The following is a 20,811-nucleotide window of genomic DNA, read 5'->3' as shown; positions in this document are numbered from 1 at the left end:
TTGTAATTCTTCCCACACCTTTTCATCTGTCTTCATTAAGGCTCTCTATAGTTGAAATAATAGACACACATTAATTCTAGCTTAATTAATGGGGATAAAGTAAGTCTCATAATGCAGTGAAAATAAAATCTGAAAAATATATAAAGACCATAACACTCTGTGTGTGTGTCTCTTCTCTTTTCTTCTCATCTACACTTCTTACATATTCTTCACTCTTCTCTTTACATTTAACCAGCCTTCCCTGCCTCTCTATGTTCATGACAAAATAACAACAAAGTTGTCCTGAACTCCAAGTTAACATTTTCTAAAAGGATCAGGACCTGCCACTATCTGCCTGGGATTTTGAAATTGCAACTACAAATCTCAGGAGGACAAAACTGATTAGATCATTTTGGATCAGGATGTCAATTCAAATCCAATCAACTGTAGGTGGTGGGCTAATATGGCGATCTGTTCTGTCTACCTGTCAACACACACATAAATGCAAAGCAAGTGTCTCATCTAACAGAATAGAAAAGGTATCAGTCTGACAGGAGGAGGCTGTGATCTAAGTCAGAACTTCTGTGTTTACTCTATTTTACTATTGAAATCCTATATAGTTTTCAGGCCCAGTTTAAGTGCCTAAAATGATCCCCAGTAACCAGTCTTGCCTGAATCTAGGAAACAAAATTAGTTACTTCTGGTTGTTGTGCCTCTGTTGTAAGATTCAATTCATTCTGCAAATTATTATATATTTTTGCCTACATATCTATCTTTTCCAGCCCTTTGAATTGTCTTTTTACTCCCCAAAGTACTTAGAACAATACCATTAGATAGTATGTGTGACATAGTATCAATTGCACACTGAAAGGGTCTCTGAGCACATATGATGTACTCATTAATTACTTTAACATGTTATTGAGCATATACTTTATTGAGCAAATACTTTAACATATTATTGAGCATACACTATGTTCCAAACTCTGTGGTAGATACCATATACATGCATAGTAATGAACAAAACAGTTCACCTGTATGAAGTTCATTCTCTACTGTAAAGTTTAAACTACCAAAAGGCTTTAAGATAGCTTACTAGAGGCATCTGACACTTGCCTCCTCCACAAAGAAGAACAAAAATAGCAAGTAGCTAATCACACTTTAAATAGGGCATCTAAGAAAGAACACTGGAATTCAAGAGAGAAATGACAGGAAACACCTGACGCACAGAAGGAGCAGGAGTCAAGGCAGCCAGCTCAGCCAAGATTGGCTGGAAGCCAGCAGAGGCTCCCTAGTGCAGGCAAAGTGTAAGTGAGAGATTCCCAGTGGTCTGCCTTCCCACTGTGGACTCCTGCAATGTTGCCACTAGAAAATCCCTTGACGGTTCTGAGAATAGCATAGGGACCTTCCTGGAACCTGCATGATGGCATTGCTCCAGAGAGGGAGCTTATGCCAGATTCCACACACCCCGAGTTATAGGCAGCTGCAGCATGGCACCATTTTGAGAGCCCAGTCCCCACTATACTGCATCCTGCCCTGGAGCCCAACATCCCTGCATCTCCATATTCCTGGAGCCTCAATAACATCCCCTCTACGTTCATCCAAGGGTCTGCACAGCACAATACCTGTCAGACCCAGCAGAGCAGCAGGATCCCCAGGACTCTAGCAAACACAGTGTCCTGCATCATGGGGAATGCATGATACAGTGTGCTGGGAGGCTACCCCTGGGACAAAGGGAGCCAAATCACATACTCCCCGGACTCAGAGAACCACCCACCTGGGATTACTGCCACAGAAAGCAATCCAAACCCACCCCAGCAGCAGTGATGCTGCACACACACTCTGAGGACAGGCTCTACTGTCACCCAACTCAAATGCCACTACTGCTGCTGGGGACCAAAGTGCACATCATTAGCAGCGACCCACCCTCCCCACTAGCAGGACTGCTGTCATCCACTGGCATGTACGTTGAGGACTAGTTTACCCCACTGCTAATGCTTCCACGGGGGGCTAAAGAGCACACCCCAAACAGCCTGAGAATTATCTGCACATGGTTACAGTCATGGTTAGCAACTCTGCTCCCCCTCCCCAAGTAGCAGGACTATAGGGAATTTGCATGCTTTCTGAGAAAAGACTCCCCCTACATTCCATCAATGCTGCTGCAGCCACATAAACACTCTGCAGAGGAGCCTGAGATCACCCCAATCTGCCCACCACAGTCAGCATCCAAATGCACCACCAGTGGGCCTAAGGACAGGCCTTCTCCGCCTGGTACTGCTTTCCATCCAATATCCAAGCACATGGCACAACGGCTTAGGGATTGCACTGCTCTGTCCACCACCACCGGCATCTGTGCATTCCTCCTGGGGATCTGAGAATGTGTTCACCCAACCTGCCACTACTGTCACAGCAAGATGCTGTCACCCATATGTGCCACCTAGAGACTGGCACACTCAGCAAACTGCAGCCGCTGCTAACACAAACATCTGCTGCTTCAGAGCCCAAGGGTTGACTTACCACCACTACCTTCCATCTCTTTATGCCATACACATTATGCAGGAGAACAAAGACCTGCCATCTGCCCAGCCCACCACTGCCACTGCCAGCATCCCAGCAAGCTAGAAGGCCAAGAATAGGCCTATTTGTACCCACTAAAACTCTGTATGCTGACTAGGGGCCCAAGGTCACACATGTATAGCCCACCACTGTCACCAATGGGGCCCAAAGACCAGCGTGATTTGCATCTTCATCCTCAGCAAAACCCCAACACAGCCTCCACTAACAACTGCAGCATAAGCCACAAAAAAAAATCACAAGCACCACTAACATTGTTTATAGCCAAAGAAATCATATAGAGACTACACTACTGCATGCACCCAGAATTAAAGATAAAATGTCCTACCCAACCAACGCCATAGATACATCTCCAGGAAAAATATTTCCCATGAAAACTAATCCTCAAAATTTGTAGAAACAACTATGACATCAGATATCAACGTAGGGACTCAAGAAACACAAAAAAGAAACAAAGAAAATTATACTTCCATAGGAACACGATAATTATTCAGCAACAGATTCTAAAGAAAAAATAATTTTATGAAATCCCAGGAAAAGAATTCAAAATAATAGTATTTAAAAAGCCCTGTGAGATACAGAAAAACAAAACCGATAAACAATACAAAGAAATCAGATTAAAAATTCAGGACATGAGTGAGAAATTTATCAGACAGATAGATATCATTTAAGAAACCAGAAATAAGATATCTTAGAGCTGAAGAATTCAGTTAATGAAACAAGAAATTCATTTGAGAGTTTCAGCAATTGACAAGAGTAAGCAGAAGAAAGAATCTCAGAACTTGAAGACAGTCTTTGGAAATAACTCTGTAAAACTAAAAACAAACAAACAAAAAACACCCCAAAACAAACAAAAACAAAGAATAAAAATGCATGAAAAAGCCTATGTGACATATGGGACACTATAAAGCAACTAAATATGTTAATTTTGGATGTTTCAGAAGGTGAAGAGACCAAAGTCATGGAAAATCTATTTAATGAAATGATAACTGAAAACATCCCAAGTCTAGCAAAAGATTTAAACATTCAGATACAGGAAGTTCAGAGATCTCCAAATAGATGCAACCCAAAAAGTTACATTTTGTCCTTGCCCTGACACACTATAATCAAGTTGTCAAAAGTCAGGTAAAGAGAGAATTATGAAAATAGCAAGAGAAATGTGTCTAGTCATTTATAAGGGAAACCCCATCAGACTAACATCAAATATCTCAGCAGAAACCTTATAGGCCAGGAGTGCTGGAAAACAAGGCCTACAAACCAAGAATACCATGGCCAGAAACATTTATCCTTCATTAATAAAGGAGAAATAAAGTCTTTCTCAGACAAGCAAAAACTGAGGTAATTCATTACTCCTAGACCAACCCTACAATATATGCTTCGGGGAGTCCTACACCTGAAAGTGAAATGACAGATCAATTATCACGAAAATCCACAAAAGCATAAAATGTACTGCCAAAGCAAACATACAAAAGAAGAAGAGAAAGGACATAAATATTACCACCACAGAAAATGACCAAACCACAATGATAAATAAGAGAGAAATAAAGAAACAAAGAATATACAAAACAACCATACAACCAACAACAAAATAATGGGAATAAGTACTCATCTACCAATAATAACCTTGAATGTAAATGAATTTTCCACTTAAAAGATACAGACTGGCTGAATGGATTTTTTTTTTAATGACCCAACTATATGCTGCCTATAAAAAACTCACTTCTCTGTGAAGACACATAAGACTCAAAGTAAAAGGATGGAAAAAGATACTCCACACAAATGGAAATTAAAAGCAAGCAGAAGTAGCTATACTTATATCAGATAAAACAGACTTTAAGTCAAAAACAGTAAAACAAAGACAAAAGCTCATTAAATAATGATAAAGTAATCAATTCATTAAGAGGATGTGACAATTCTAAGTATATAATGCACCCAACACAGAGCACCCATGTTCATAAAGCAAATATTACTGGATCTAAAAAAGAGATACATTTCAATACAGTAACAGTCAGTGACTTCCACACCACATTCTCAGCATTAGACAGATTATCTAAACAGAAAATAAAGAAACATTGGACTTAAATTAGACTTTAGATCAAATGTACCTAATAGACATTTACAGAAAATTTTATCCAAAAACTACAAATACATGTTCCTCCTATCAGCATATAGAACACATTCCAGGATTTATCATATGTTAGACCACAAACAAATCTTAAGTAAAAAAGAGAGAAGACACAAATAAACAAAATCAGAAACAAAAAAGGTCATATAAAAACTGATACTGGCCAGGTTCAGTGGCTGATGCCTGTAATCCCAGCACTTTGGGAGGCCGAGATGGGCGGATCACGAGGTCAGGAGATCGAGACCATCCTGGCTAACATGGTGAAACCCCATCTCTACTAAAAATACAAAAAATTAGCCGGGCATGGTGGCAGGCTCCTGTAGTCTCAGCTATTTGGGAGGCTGAGGCAGGAGAATGGCGTGAACCTGGGAGGTGGAGCTTGCAGTGAGCCGAGATTGCGCCACTGCACTCCAGCCTGGGTGACAGAATGAGACTCTGTCTCAAAAAAAAAAAAAGAAAAAAAACCTGATACAACAGAAATACAAAAGATCATTAGAGACTATTATGAAAAACTATACTCCAGCCAATTGGAAAACCTAGAGAAAATGAGTGAGTTCCTGAACACATACAACCTACAAAGATTGGATCAGGAATAAAAAGAAAACCTGAACAGCCCAACAACTAGTATCAAGATTGAATCAGTAATAAAAAGTCTCTCAACAAAGAAAAAACCAGGCCCAGACGGCTTCACCACATAATTCTTCCATGTTTTTTAAGAAGTAAAACAAATATTCCTCAAACTCTTCCAAAAAATTGAAGATGAGGAAATTCTCCCTAACTCATTCTATGAGGTTAACATCATCCTGATACCAAAACCAGAAAAGGACACAACAACAACAAAAAAAAAACTATAGGCCAGTATCCCTGATGAACAGAGATGCCAAAAATCCTCAACAAATTATTAGCAAACCAAACAACAGCACATCAAAAAGATACTACTCCATGATCAAGTTGGATTTCATTGTTGATTCAAGGATGGTTCAACGTATGCAAATCAATAAATGTGGTACATCATATCAACAGAATGAAAGACAAAAACTATGTGATCATCTCAATAGATGCAGGAAAAGCACTTGGTAAAATCCAACATCACTTCCTGATTGAAAAAAGAAACTCTCAACAAACTAGGTATAGAACAAACATAACCCAACATACTAAAGGTAACATAGGCCAGGGTGGTGGCTCACCCCTGTAATCCCAGCACTTTGGGAGGCTGAGGTGGGTGGATCACCTGAGGTTGGGAATTTGAGACCAGTCTGACCAACATGGAGAAACCTCGTCTCTACTAAAAATTCAAAATTAGCCAGGCATGGTGGCACATACCTGTAATCCCAGCTACTTGGGAGGCTGAGGCAAGAGAATCACTTGAACTCAGGAGGTGGAGGTTGCAGTGAGCTGAGGCTGCACCACTGCACTCCAGCCTAGGAAACAAGAGCTAAACTCCATCTCCAAAAACAATAAAAAATTTAAAAATTTAAAAAAAATAAAGGTAACATATAACAAACTCACAGCTAACATCATACTAAATGGGGAAAAGCTAAAAAGTTTTCCTCTAAGGACTGGAAAAAGACAGAATGCCCACTTTCACCATTACTATTCAACATAGTACCAGAAGTCTTAGCCCAAGCTATTAGGCAAGAAAAAGACATAAAAGGCATCCAAACTAGAAAAGAGGAAGTCAAATTGTTCCTATTTTTAGATGACAAGATCTTATATTTAGAAAAAAACTAAAAATACTCAAGCAAAACTCTTAGATCTGATAAATTCAGTAAAGTTGCAGGATACAATATTCACATATAAGATTCAGTAAGGCTTCTATATACTAAAAATAGAATTGCTGAAAAATAAATAAAGAAAGCCATCACGTTTACAATAGCTACAAAATTCACCTATGAGTAAATTTAATCCAGAAAGTTAAAGAACTCTACAAGGAAAACTACAAAACCCTAAAGAAACAAAATTGAGGATAACATAAACAAATAGAAATACATCCCACGCTTGTGGATAAAAAGAATGAATATTGGTGAAATAACCACACTGCACAAAGCAATTTACAGATTCAATGCAATTCCTATCAAACACCCACATCGTTCTTTACAGAAATAGAAAAAACAATCCTAAATCTGTATGGAACCAAAAGAGAGTCTGAATAGCCAAAGAAATACTGAGCAAAAAGAACAAAGGTGGAGGCATCACACTACCTCACTTCAAAATACCTTACAAGATCTAGTAAGCAAAACAGTATGTGTATGTCAGTTCTCACACTGCTATAAAGAACCACCTGAGATGGGTAATTCATAAATAAAAGAGGTTTAATTGACTCAGAGTTCCACAGGAGACATGGCTGGGAAGGACTCAGGAAACTTGCAATGATGGCAGAATGCAAAAAGGAAGAAAGTATGTCTTACCATGGTGGAGCAGGAGAGAGGGAGAGAGAAGCAGTGAAGTGGGAGGTGCTACACACTTTTAAACAACCAGATATCGTGAGAACTCATTTACTATCACAAGAACAGCAAGGGGGAAGTCCACCCCCATGATTCAATCACCTCACAGCTGTCCTCTCCTCCAACATGTGGGGATTACAATTTGACATAAGATTTGGGTGGAAACACAGAGCTAAACCATATCAGTACAATATTGATATAAAAGTAGACACAGAGACCAATGGAACAGAACAGAGAACCCAGATAAAAATCCACATAGTTACAGCTAACTGATCTTCAACACAGCCACCAAGAATATACCCTGAGGAATGGACATCCTCTTCAATAAATAGTGCTAGGAAAACTGGATAACCATATGCAGAAGAATGAAGCTGGACCCCTATATCTCACCATATGCAAAAATCAACCCAAAATGAATTAAAAGCCTAAAGGTAAGATCTAAAACTATAAAACTACTAAAAAAGCAAAACAGGAGAAAAACTATAGGTAGTTGGTTTAGGCAAAAATGGGTACATCAAAATCTCACAAATCACCACTAAAGAACTTACTCACGTAACCAAATGCCATCTGTTCCCCAAAAATCTATGGAAATAAAAAATTTAAAATAAATAATAATAATAAAAATAAAAGATTTTATGGGAAATATTTAAAAAGCACAAGCCACAAAAACAAAAAATAGACAAACTGGGCTATATTAAATTAAAAAGATTCTGCACAGCAAAGAGAACAATCAACAAAATGAAGACTCAGCCAATTGAATGGGAGAAAACATTTGCAAACTATTCATCTGACAGGAGACTAATTTCTGTTGTACGCAAGAAATGCTAACAAATTGACATCAAAAAACACTGATAAACATATTAGAAAGTGGGCAAAGGAATATGAATAAAAAATTCTCAAAAGAAGGCATACAAATGGCCAATAGGTATATGCAAAAATGCTCAACATCAGTAGTTATTAGGGAAATGCAAATTAAAACCACATTGAGGTATCATCTTACCCTAGTAAGAATGGTTATTAATAACACAAAACAACAGATACTGGTTAGGACATAGAGAAAAGGAAATTCCTTTGTACTGTTGATGGGAATGTAAATTAGTACCACCACTATGGAATACAGTATGGAGATTTCTTTGAAAACTAAAAGTAGAACTATCATACCCAGCAATTCCACTACTGGATATATATCAATGCAATTATTATATATAAAATAAAATATTATATAATAAATTATTATTTCAAAGGGATACCTGCACCCCCATGTTTATTTCAGCACTATTCATAATAGCCAAGATATAGCATCAACCTAAGTGTTAAACAATAAATGAATGAATAAAGAAAATGTAGTACATACACAATGAAATACTACTTGGCCATAAAACAAAAACAAAAACAAAAAGAATGAAATCCTGTCATTTGCAGTAACATGGATGGAACTGGAGGTCATTAAGTGAAATACACCAGGCACAGAAAGACAAATATCACATGTCCTCACTCATATGTGGGAGCTTAAATAGTTGATTTTCATGGAGGTAAAGAGTAGAATGATAGATACTAGAGGCTGGGAGGGGTGTGTGTTGTGGTAGTCGGAGAGGGAAATAAGGAGATTTTGGTTAATGGGCAAAAATATATAGTTAAGTAGAAGTAATAAGTTCCTATGTTCAACAGAAGAGTCGGGTGACTATAAGTAACAACAATGTATTGTATATTTCAAAATAGCTAGAAGAGAGGATTTGAAATCTTCCCAATACATAGAAATGATAAATACTTGAGGTGATGGATATCTTAAATACCTTGAGTTGATCATTACACATCATATGCATGTAACAAAATACCAAATGTACACCATGACAGTGTACAAATATAATCAATAAAATAGTAATTCTCCAAATAATAAGTAAATATAAAGTTACAAATTATGGTTAGGTTTTTTGTTTGATTTTTGAGACAGGGTCTTGCTCTGTCACCCAAGCTGCAGTGCAGTGACACAATCAAGGCTCACTGCAATGTTGACCTCCCGGACTCTACAGGCATGCACCACCATGTCTGGCTAATTTTTTGTATTTTTTTTAGAGATGGGGTTGTGTCATGTTGCCCAGGCTGGTCTCAAACTCCTGGGCTCATGTGACCCTCCTGCCTCGGCCTCCCAAAGTGCTAGGATTATAGGCATGCACCTGGCCTTATGATTAGCTTTATCAGGAAAATATATGGTAACTTGTTGTTACAATGAAGGGACCTAAGTTACATTAAATGGTCAGAGAAGTCCTCTCTGAGTAATGACATATCATTTCTGATGTAAGAGATGGCCAGAAATCTGCAGTTGACTAGTGGCAGTGGGCAGAGCAGGAGGAGTGCTGAATGAAATTTTACTAGAAAAATAATATGTTTGAAGGCCCCAGATGGAAAGAAATTTGGCGTATCTCAAGAATGGCAAAAGGTCAGTGTGCCTACAAAGAAAACAGCAATCAGATAAGTGAAGCAAAGTTTAGCTGGACAGGTATGGCAAAATCAGCTTATACAGGACAATGCTTCGTATTTGATTCTGCACAACATAAGAGTGCTACCGGGTGCTTTAAACAAGCCAGAACTATGATTCATATTTGAATTCTTAAAAGTGAACTCTGAATTCAGATTGGAAAATGGATTGTAAATTGGACATGCTGCAAAAATAGAAGCAAAATGTGAGAAGTTCTATAAGGAAGGTGGCACATATATTTTGAGTCTCTGCAGAGATTTTTCTCTATTCACACTGATAAATTTCTCTTTCCACTTTCACCTTCAGGACCCCTATTATTCTGTTATGGTTTGAATTTTTGTCTCCTTTGAAGTTCACATTGAAACTTAATCCCCAATGTAACAGTATTAAGAAGTAAGGCCTTTAAGAGGTGATTAGGTCATGAAGGCTCTGCCCTCATGAATGGATTAATCCATTCATGGATTCACAGACTAAAGGGCTCATGTATTAATGGATCATCATGGGAGTGGGTTAGTTATCATGAGAGTGGGTTTGTTGTAAAATAGATTTTGGTTGCCTGTCATGTACCCCCTCACCATGGATGCCCTGCACCACTTTGCAGAGTCCCCACAAGCAAGAAGGCCTTCACCAGATATGGTCCCTACAACTTGGACTTCCCACCCTACAGAACAGTAAGAAATAAATGTATTTTTTAAACAATTACCCAGTCTGTGGTATTCAATTATAGCAACAGAAAGTGGACTAAGACATACTGTCAAAGGCTGTTTTTTTCTCTTCCTTGTGACTGAACTGTGGATTTTTCTTCTTAGCATTCCTCTCTCTCTCCTATTTTCTCCTATGCCAATTATCTGTCCTCTTAAATGACAATTTCCATATTTCTTTCTTTGGCTTTGGAATTTTAGTCAACTTTAATTTGTTCAAAAACTTTCATATTGATTTATATATTTTATGAATTATGATAATGCCCAAGTACAACTGGTCATTGGAATTATTTAGGGACCTTTTTCAAACTAAAGATTTCTTAGCTCTACTTCCAAAGATTCTTTTTTTTTTTTTTTTTTTTTGATGGCGTATGCCTTTAATCACCATACTTTGGGATTCTGAGGTGGGTGGATGGCTTGAGCCCAGGAGTTTGAGACCAGCCTGAGCAACATGACAAAACTCAATCTCTACAAAAAAATACAAAAATTAGCTGGGTGTGGTGGCGTGCATCTGTAGTCCCAGCTATTCAGGAGGCTGAGGTTGGAGGATAGCTTGAGCCAGGCAAGTAGAGGATGCAGTAAGCCATGATCGTGCCACTGCACTCCAGCCTGGGTGACAGAATGAGACAGTATCTCAATTAAAAAAAGAAAAAGAAAGAAAGAAATGGAAACAAGGGAAAAAAAAAAAAAAACTAACATAGTTTTGGAAGGATGTAGCTCTAGACTCTTAACTCTCCCATGGCATCTTAGCTACTTTTAGCATCTGTAAAATGGGTTTACAATGCTCACTTACTCGGTACTAAGTCAAACGGGGATGGCTGAATTTTTAAGAGCCTCTAAAGGAATATTTCAATTGAGCATATTATTTTTTTGCCTAATGTACTTTTCAGACCATAAAATGATAAAGGAATCACCTAGGATCTTAAAATACTGCTAAATTGAATAGGTCTGGGGTAGGGCCTGAGAGCCTGAATTTTTTTTTTTTTTTTTACTTCCTCTTTTATTAATGTATTCTTTTTTTTTTTTTTATGAAGTATTTATTGATCATTCTTGGGTGTTTCTCGGAGAGGGGGATATGGGAGGGTCATAGGATAATAGTGGAGAGAAGGTCAGGAGATAAACACATGAACAAAGGTCTCTGGTTTTCCTAGGCAGAGGTCCCTGCGGCCTTCTGCAGTGTTTGTGCCCCTGGGTACTTGAGATTAGGGAGTGGTGATGACTCTTAAAGAGCATGCTGCCTTCAAGCATCTGTTTAACAAAGCACATCTTGCACTACCCTTAATCCATTTAACCCTGAGTTGACACAGCACATGTTTCAGAGAGAGCACGGGGCTGGGGGAAAGGCCATAGATCAACAGCATCCCAAGGCAGAAGAATTTCTCCTAGTCAGAACAAAATGGAGTCTCCTATGCCCACCTCTTTCTACACAGACACAGCAACAATCTGATCTCTCCTTCCTTTCCCCACACCTCGCCCCCTTCTTTTCAACAAAACCGCCATCTTCCTCATGGCCCGCTCCAGATGGTCACTGTCTCTTCGGAGCTGTTGGGTACACCTCCCAGACAGGGCGGCCGGGCAGAGGCACTCCTCACCTCCCAGACAGGGCGGCCGGGCAGAGGCGCTCCTCACTTCCTCCCAGACAGGGTGGTGGCCAGGCAGAGGCACTCCTCACTTCCCAGACGGGGTGGCCGGGCAGAGGCGCTCCTCACTTCCCAGACGGGGTGGCCGGGCAGAGGCGCTCCTCACTTCCTCCCAGACGGGGTGTCAGCCAGGCAGAGGCGCTCCTCACCTCCGAGACTGGGCGGCCGGGCAGAGGCACTCCTCACTTCCCAGACGGGGTGGCCGGGCAGAGGCGCTCCTCACTTCCCAGACGGGGCGGCCGGGCAGAGGTGCTCCTCACTTCCTCCCAGACGGGGTGGCGGCCAGGCAGAGGCGCTCCTCACCTCCCAGACGGGGCGGCCGGGCAGAGGCCCTCCTCACCTCCCAGACGGGGTGGCCGGGCAGAAGCGCTCCTCACTTCCCATACGGGGTGGCGGCCGGGCAGAGGCGCTCCTCACCTCCTCCCAGACGGGGTGGCGGCCGGGCAGAGGTGCTCCTCACCTCCCAGACGGGGCGGCCGGGCATAGGTGCTCCTCATCTCCCAGACGGGGCAGCCGGGCAGAGGCGCTCCTCACTTCCTCCCAGACGGGGTGTCAGCCAGGCAGAGGCGCTCCTCACCTCCGAGACTGGGCGGCCGGGCAGAGGCACTCCTCACCTCCCAGACGGGCGGCGGGGCAGAGGTGCTCCTCACTTCCCAGACGGGGAGGCCAGGCAGAGGCGCTCCTCACTTCCCATACGGGGTGGTGGCCGGGCAGAGGCGCTCCTCACTTCCCAAATGGGGCAGCCGGGCAGAGGCGCTCCTCACTTCCTCCCAGACGGGGTGGCGGCCGGGCAGAGGCGCTCCTCACCTCCCAGACGGGGCGGCCAGGCAGAGGTGCTCCTCAGCTCCCAGACGGGGCAGCCGGGCAGAGGTGCTCCTCACTTCCTCCCAGACGGGGAGGCAGCCGGGCAGAGGCGCTCCTCACCTCCCAGACGGGGCGGCCAGGCAGAGGTGCTCCTCAGCTCCCAGACGGGGCAGCCGGGCAGAGGTGCTCCTCACTTCCTCCCAGACGGGGAGGCAGCCGGGCAGAGGCGCTCCTCACCTCCCAGACGGGGCGGCCGGGCAGAGGCGCTCCTCACTTCCCAGACGGGACGGCCGGACAGAGGCACTCCTCACTTCCCATACGGGGTGGCGGCCGGGCAGAGGCGCTCCTCACTTCCCAGATGGGGCAGCCGGGCAGAGGCGCTCCTCACTTTCTCCCAGACGGGGTGGCGGCCGGGCAGAGGCACTCCTCACCTCCCAGACGGGGCGGCCGGGCAGAGGCACTCCTCACCTCCCAGACGGGGCGGCCGGGCAGAGGCGCTCCTCACTTCCCAGATGGGGCGGCCGGGCAGAGGCGCTCCTCACTTTCTCCCAGACGGGGTGGCGGCCGGGCAGAGGCACTCCTCACCTCCCAGACAGGGCGGCCGGGCAGAGGTGCTCCTTATCTCCCAGACGGGGCGGCCGGGCAGAGGCGCTCCTCACTTCCCAGATGGGGCAGCCGGGCAGAGGCGCTCCTCACTTCCTCCCAGACGGGGTGGCGGCCAGGCAGAGGCGCTCCTCACCTCCCAGACGGGGCAGTGGCCAGGCAGAGGCGCTCCTCACCTCCCAGACGGGGCGGCCAGGCAGAGGTGCTCCTCATCTCCCAGATGGGGCAGCCAGGCAGAGGTGCTCCTCACTTCCTCCCAGACGGGGTGGCAGCCGGGCAGAGGCACTCCTCACCTCCCAGACGGGGCGGCCGGGCAGAGGCGCTCCTCACTTCCCAGATGGGGCGGCTGGGCAGAGGGGCTCCTCACATCCCAGACAATGGGCGGCCAGGCAGAGACGCTCCTCACTTCCTAGACGGGGTGGCGGCGGGGCAGAGGCTGTAATCTTAGCACTTTAAGAGGCCAAGGCAGGAGGCTGGTAGGTGGAGGTTGTAGCGAGCAGAGATCACGCCACTGCACTCCAGCCTGAGCACCATTGAGCATTGAGTGCGCAAGACTCCGTCTGCAATCCCAGCACCTCGGGAGGCCGAGGCAGGCAGATCACTCGAGGCCAGGAGCTGGAGACCAGCCCGGTCAACACGGCGAAACCCCGTCTCCACCAAAAATACAAAAACCATTCAGGTGTGGCGGTGCGCGCCTGCAATCCCAGGCACTCGGCAGGCCGAGGCAGGAGAGTCACAGGAGCCCGAGGCAGGGAGAGTGCAGCGAGCCGAGATCACGGCAGTACAGTGCAGCTTCGGCAACAGAGGGAGACCGAAAAAAGGAGAGGGAGACCGAAGAAAGGAGAGGGAGAGGGAGAGGAGGGAGAGGAGGGAGAGGAGGGAGAGGAGGGAGAGGGAGAGGGAGAGAGAGAGCTGAATTTTTTTTTTGAGACGGAGTCTCACTCTGTCGCCCAGGCTGGAGTGCAGTGGCGTGATCTCGGCTCACTGCAAGATCCGCCTCCCGGGTTCACGCCATTTTCCTCAAAGATTCTTAATCACAGGCTGGTGGTGAGTCTCAGATATTTATAATTTTAAATAGGTCATTTATGTTTGAGAACCTCTGTTATTAGACTATTATCAAATTCATATCAAAAGAATTTGGTTCTAAAATTGTTCTAACATGTCAGGTTTCAAAGGCCACTCCAAAGTTATTTTGCTTGTGTAGATTTAGAAATCACAATCCAACCTTTTTCAAAGATTTGTCTAAGGCTAGCAACATCCTTTCTATCAGTAACTACATCTCATTAGTTATATACCTGTCCTCAATAAAAGAGAACTGTCTTTTAGATCTAAGATTACATCATGGATTTTTCCAGATCTTGCTGCCACGTTTTATTAACAATTTGATACCAGTTGCACATAATCCCAGCAGGAGCAATAGCATTTTGATACTGTTTCATATTAGGAAAAAAATTGCCTGATTTCTTATTACTCACTCACTTATAAGGTAGATATCAGGTCATAAGAGAGAATTGAAGGATATAAGCTTATGTGATCTGCCTACAAACAAAAAGCAAAAGCAAATTCAAAAACCCTGAGCTCCCAAACTTCCAGTCCTCTGTTTCTTGCCCAGAGCCGTACTACCTCCCACATTGCACATGTTGTAAACTTTATGTGGCCCATCTGTTAAGGAGTTTGTTTTCCAAATTTGCAGGGGCTTGGCACTTCTGTACTGAGACCAGAACTAAATGTGACACCGATTTTTACCTTTTTAATAGTTTTAAATTGCATGGGGCTGGTGTTGAAAAGGGTCAGGGAAACAGAAGAAATACAGAAGCAGTAAGGCAACAGTTAAACATCATAGCTTGGGCAAACCTGTACTTAACATCCACCATGATGACAACAGTAGCAATGCTAAGGATATATTGAGTATTCAGGTTCAGTTGTGGGCTGAATGTGGGCACAGCTTGGCATTTGAAATTAGGCAGATTCAGACTATGATGTTTTCTCACAGTTAATGCAGAGACCATAGATAATAATTATGTTGCTGAGCCTACAGTGAATCTTTACGACTGATCCTCTATTAAACTGGCAAAATAAGAGGATAATGTCTCCAGCACTAACAAGTTGGCAGGGAAGTAGCTGGCAACCCCTCCCACTAATGTTCCATCTGTGCGAACCTTCAGTATGATCCAGGATATTGTTTCCCCACACAGGTTGTGCCTGCAGTGTAATCAAGACAGAGAGACCAAGCACAGATATCTTTATTGTTTTTGAAAATGACTGCCATTGGAGGGTAAGCAGAGCCTGGGATTGAGTGCTAATGCTGTTATGTCCTTCTAAGAAGTATCCATGCAGCGATGTCCACAGGAAAATAACCGTTTCTAAGCACTGGCTTGTGGTCTAAGTGACATAAAAGTCACAGAACAAGAAGAACAGTTTCTTTCATTTTAGAAAAGCCTTTTGTTTCTCTTCTTGGAAACTGGGAAAATTGTTTTTGTTTAAAAATATCTTTTCTGTTGATTGCGAACACAGTGCATGTTACTTTCCCAGCCTTGACGCTCCTCCAGCATCCCCAGTCTCTGGATCAGATTTTGCTCTAAAAGCTCAGGGGAGAATAAAGAAAGGCTTGTGACTGCAAAGAGGGTGCACAAACCAGCTGAGGCAAATCCTGACTCCAATCCCTGAAATGATGTCTGTCATTGTACACTTCCCATGCCACCCAAGAAGTGTCCTCTGATGTTTCAGGCAGCTGTCACATCTGCCTCCTCTGAGCTCCTAAATATTTGTTTTATATTTAAAATGTACTGCCTTGTGTTGGAATATTGTACTTCACGGTTTATTTATTTCTCCTTAAATATAGTTCACCTTGCCTGAAATAGGGCCTCATTGGACATACTTTTGTATCATGACTGAATAAGCAAATTCTAAGCCATCCCTATTGAAGACCATGCACAGGGAAGCACCCTCAGGTTACTCATTAGTGTAGGGAGGCATATTGCCATTACCTCACCTCGGTGGTGAACTCTCTATGGAATAACAGGTAATAATAACTAATATGCTATTATTTTAAAATGCCAGTGTGCTTTTATGTGCTGGTTCTAGGCACTTTATATGTTTAATACATTTAATTCTCACCATAGGAAGTAGCTATTGTTATCATCTCCATTTTACAGATGAGAAGACAAAGGCATAAAAAAGTTTAAATTTTTTAAAGATCTTACAACTAGTAGGTGGTGGTGTTAGCTAGCATGTGATCTGTCTTCAAAACTCAAATTCTTAAGCACTCCACACACTGCCTCTGGATGGGAGTCCTAAACGTCTATGAGGGACATGAATCCTATTATATCATTTTTGCAGTATCTCTAAGATCTTATACAAGACAGAAATACAGAGGAGGCAAAGGAGGTTTTAATTATCTGCTTTTTCATGTGTTTTCCTTCATGGAATTCACTTCGAATACATTTTAGGGTTTTGAAGAAGCCCAGGAAATTATTTCCTTCTATCTTCTCTTCAATTCATATGCTTAACTCCTACCCAACATTTGTTCACTCCCTTCCTCCTCCTCTAAACAAAGCAGAAGCAAAGAAAAATATTAATGCTACAAGAAACATTTGCAATGATCTATGCAACCCTTTCTCTGGAAGGTTCCATCATTATCAGATTCACCTAACAACTCCTATTCATCCAAACATGGTCTCAATGGAGCTTTTCTTTACCTGTAGGCAGCTTAGTTGCCTCCCACTGTCTTTTGTTCATAGCCACGTCAGAGAGACAGTCTTTTTAGAAGACTGGTAGTTATGCAGTATTCCTAGTTCTGTACATTACAGTGGGCACTTAAAGTTTATGTTTTGAATGAATTAATGAATCCAATACAAAGCCCTCATTTTACAGAGGAGGAAACTGCTGTGAAATTGGAAATGTAAAGTGGCTGATCACAGTCACATATCTAGTCAGTAGAAAAGCTGACCTCAAGTCACTACATTTTCCGTTGTGAGAGCAAAGTTGTCCTTTATAGCCTAAATCAAACCTGACGTTCTTAATACCTGAAAACAATAGCCCAGCAATAATAGCTATCTTCTTTATATCTTATAATGCTTATAATCTGTAGCACTCATTTAGTTCTGGGTGCATATGTGTATATTTTACTTTTCTCTACCTAGATTATAATTATTTTAAAGTTAGAAATGTACCCTATCTTTTCCATTCATGATGCTTTGGTTTCTTGAGTGTTTGAGCTTGTAAAATTAAAAGTTGATCGTCTTATTCACTTTTTTCACTTCTATCATCACCTCTAACTATAGCCCCGAGTACATCCTCAAGTTCCAGATGTTTGAATAGTCCCACATCTCCATGTCTCCCTTGGAACCTGAAAAATACTCTGGACCACTAGTAACTGTCACAAAACTAAAATAAGGCCATTCTGAGATTGGGTTAAGGGGACTTATATTTTCTTTCCCTTAGAAGATCTCTGTGGAACTGCAGGGAATAATTTATCATGCATGAAGACTTTTTTTTTTTTGGTGTGCAAGTTACAAAGACTCATCACAGAGATTATCTTGAGTCTTGAGTGATGGTATGTGGAAATGCAAGCAGGCCTCAGAAGGCCTGGAGACAGATCAAAAATCCAAGTAGCTACTCTTTTATCATTTTCTCTCTCTCTTTATCTCTCTCTCTCTCTCTGTTTCTTTCAACCTATCTCTACCTTTCTGTCTTACACACACTGTCTCTCAAGGAACACACAGTCTGTCTTTCTTCTATATGGCTGCTTTATCATTCTCTCTCTCCATACATGTTGTCTCTGCTTCTCTATGTACATACAGAACAGCCATTGCCTTATAACTCCCAAGTATACTCATATAAGTCACAGGTCTCTAAATTCCAATTCCAAGATCCTGAAAGAGCCAATATGATTGCACCAACTTGGCTCAGATGTCCTATCCACTGCCCACTCAGTTCTGGCCAGGAGTCATGGTCACGGAGAATAGATGAGTTTCTGCAATTTGACATGGCCTCTGCTAGACACCATGGAGAAACATACAGGTGAGAAAAGTGAAAATGCTACCTTCAAAAATTTAATAATAGGTTACAGAGTAAGATTTAGAATTATATATTTTTAATAGTTTATATTATCTTTCCCACTGTGAAAGAAGACAGGAAGTGCCATCATTATTTGGTCAGAAAAATAGAAGAAAGGCTCTTATTTTCTTCTTCAATATTTCACCATTATACACACCTCAAAATTTCTATTGGAGCCCACTTCTTTCTTATTCAAACTAACCCCTTCACTGAGGATGGAGAAAATAGGGGAAAGATGTATAATTTCTTCAAGGTCCTTGTAATGTTAGGAATGTAGTATCCATCTTCTAGGGCCTACCATGATTGCTGGACCCCTTAGCATGACACCAACATTCCAAGCAACCAACTAAATGAAGGGAGTAAGAAAGACACGTTCCCCTTTTTTGAGTAGCACTTACCAGAGGCTCCACTCAATATTTCTTGTTTATGTAATTGGTCAGAACTATTCATATGGCCCATAAAGATGCAAAATAGGTGGATATATGTAATTCTTTTACTAGGCAACCTTGTGCTCAGCTAAGAATCAGGAATCCATTTGCTTATAAAAGAGAAGAACAGAATGGGTCTATTATAGGTCAGTAATCTCTACCACAACCTTCAGTTCCTGTCCTCAATCTATGTCTCTTGTCCATAGCTTTTGATCCTGGTGACAATCTTTCCTGCCTCTTTTAAATCTTATCTTCCTTTGAATATGGTGATACTGAACTATGCCAGCACTTTTTATTTTCTGGTTACTTTATAACTTTACTTTCCTTGGTTTCTCAATTTCCTCCTGCCCTCTAAGGATAGGTGTCCCAAAGACTGTCATTTCCTCTTTGCGTCTGCTTTCATCCACTCCCACCATTTAAACTATCAGCATTATTTTCTAGCTTGTGCTCCCTCTCTCTCTCTCCCCCAACTTCCAGGAAGATATTTTAGATCACTTACTGGTCATTTTTAATTAAAAGCCCAATATCTCCCAAAAATCTATTGAGGTATCAGAAACACATTAATATTCAAAATATAATGCAGAGAAATTTCAACAGGTAAACTTTCTCTGATTCCCTATATCAGATAAGTTTGCTTATTCCATACCTACATCACATCCTGCAATTCTTCTTGGGTCCTACAATAATTATTAAAGTTAACTACCTGAAAAAAGATTTCTTCCATGTCTCTATTTCCTAGTATACTAGGTCTTGAGAACAATAAAAATATGTCTCTTGTTATAGCACTGTATCTCCAATGACTTGCACAGTGCTTTGCACATAGCAATCATGAAGAATAGCAAATGGACAAGCAAATGAATGAATAAAGATATCATTTGGTTGCCTTTCCAGAGTTCTCATAGGGTGAAATTACCTTGGTCCTCAATGTATTAACTTAGTTTTTAAGCAGACTAAGAATGAGTTTGTGCTCATTGGTGGAATCAACTGCCACATTCATAAGATCAGTGTCTACCAAATAATTTTCCAAGAGAGACAGTTCATTGGAGATCAGAGAATCAGAATAAAAAGGCATAGTCAGGTGATTTAAAATTTAGTGTAGTTGGGCCCAGATATGATGACATTTCTATCTTCATAATAAGGGTAATTTTGATTATATGGGCAAAACACTAGAAATCTGTGACTTATTCTTACTCACCCTTCCACAGTCCTTAAAAGTATAATAGATCTGAATTTAAATTCCAGCTCTATGTGACCTTGAGCAGGCTTCTTTTCTTCTCAGTCTTCTGTTTCCTCGTGTGAAAAAAAGTATCAATACCTGTTGTAAGGATTAATAAGATAATTATGTAAAATATTTAGCATAGTTCCTGGCATTTCATGAGCACTCAATCAGTGAAGGATATTATTTCCACCCTCCGGGCTTCCACAGATAATCAATGTTTTTTAATTAACAGATTTATTTTTGTTATTTAAAATTTTTTGTCCTTCCAACTTTTATTTTAGGTTCAGGGGGTACATGTGCAGGTTTGTTACATGGGTAAATTGCACATCCCCGGGTTTTGGTGTACAGATTATTTCACCACCAAGGTAATAACCATAGTACCTGATAGGTAGTTTTTCAATCTCTATCTTCCTCCCACCCTCTACTTTCCCAGGGTCTATTGTTCTCTTCTTTGTGTTCATGTGTACTCAATATTTAGCTCCCACTTATAAGTGAGAACAAACTGTAGTTGGTTTCCTGTTCCTATAATAATGTGCTTAGGACAATGGCCTCCAGCTCCATGCATGTTGCTGCAAAGGACATGATCTTGTTCCTTTTTATGGCTTTTTAGTATTCCATCATCTATATGTACCACATTTTCTTTATCCAGTTAGATATGTCAAGTTATATCCCAGCCCTATGGGTCAGGAAACCCATTTTTGTATCTTTATTATGACTCATTGTGTGTTGATTTAATAGTTTAACTCTCAAAGGTTCTTATCCA

At 41.8% G+C, this 20,811-nt stretch overlaps 1 long non-coding RNA gene across 1 annotated transcript in view; it reads right to left on the bottom strand.

Annotated features, from left to right (window-relative positions):
- LOC129049184 (uncharacterized) overlaps window positions 1-20,199 on the bottom strand; it is a 30,781-nt gene extending 10,582 nt beyond the window's left edge. Inside the window, exon 1 of the long non-coding RNA XR_008512034.2 lies at window positions 20,025-20,199. This is a non-coding gene — a long non-coding RNA (uncharacterized LOC129049184). The remainder of the gene's footprint in view (window positions 1-20,024) is intronic.
- Window positions 20,200-20,811: the final 612 nt, after the last annotated feature.

Source organism: Pongo abelii, chromosome 10 (genome assembly GCF_028885655.2).
Source record: "Pongo abelii isolate AG06213 chromosome 10, NHGRI_mPonAbe1-v2.0_pri, whole genome shotgun sequence".
In the NCBI taxonomy this organism is placed as follows: domain Eukaryota; kingdom Metazoa; phylum Chordata; class Mammalia; order Primates; family Hominidae; genus Pongo; species Pongo abelii.
This window is presented reverse-complemented; position numbering and strand designations above follow the sequence as displayed.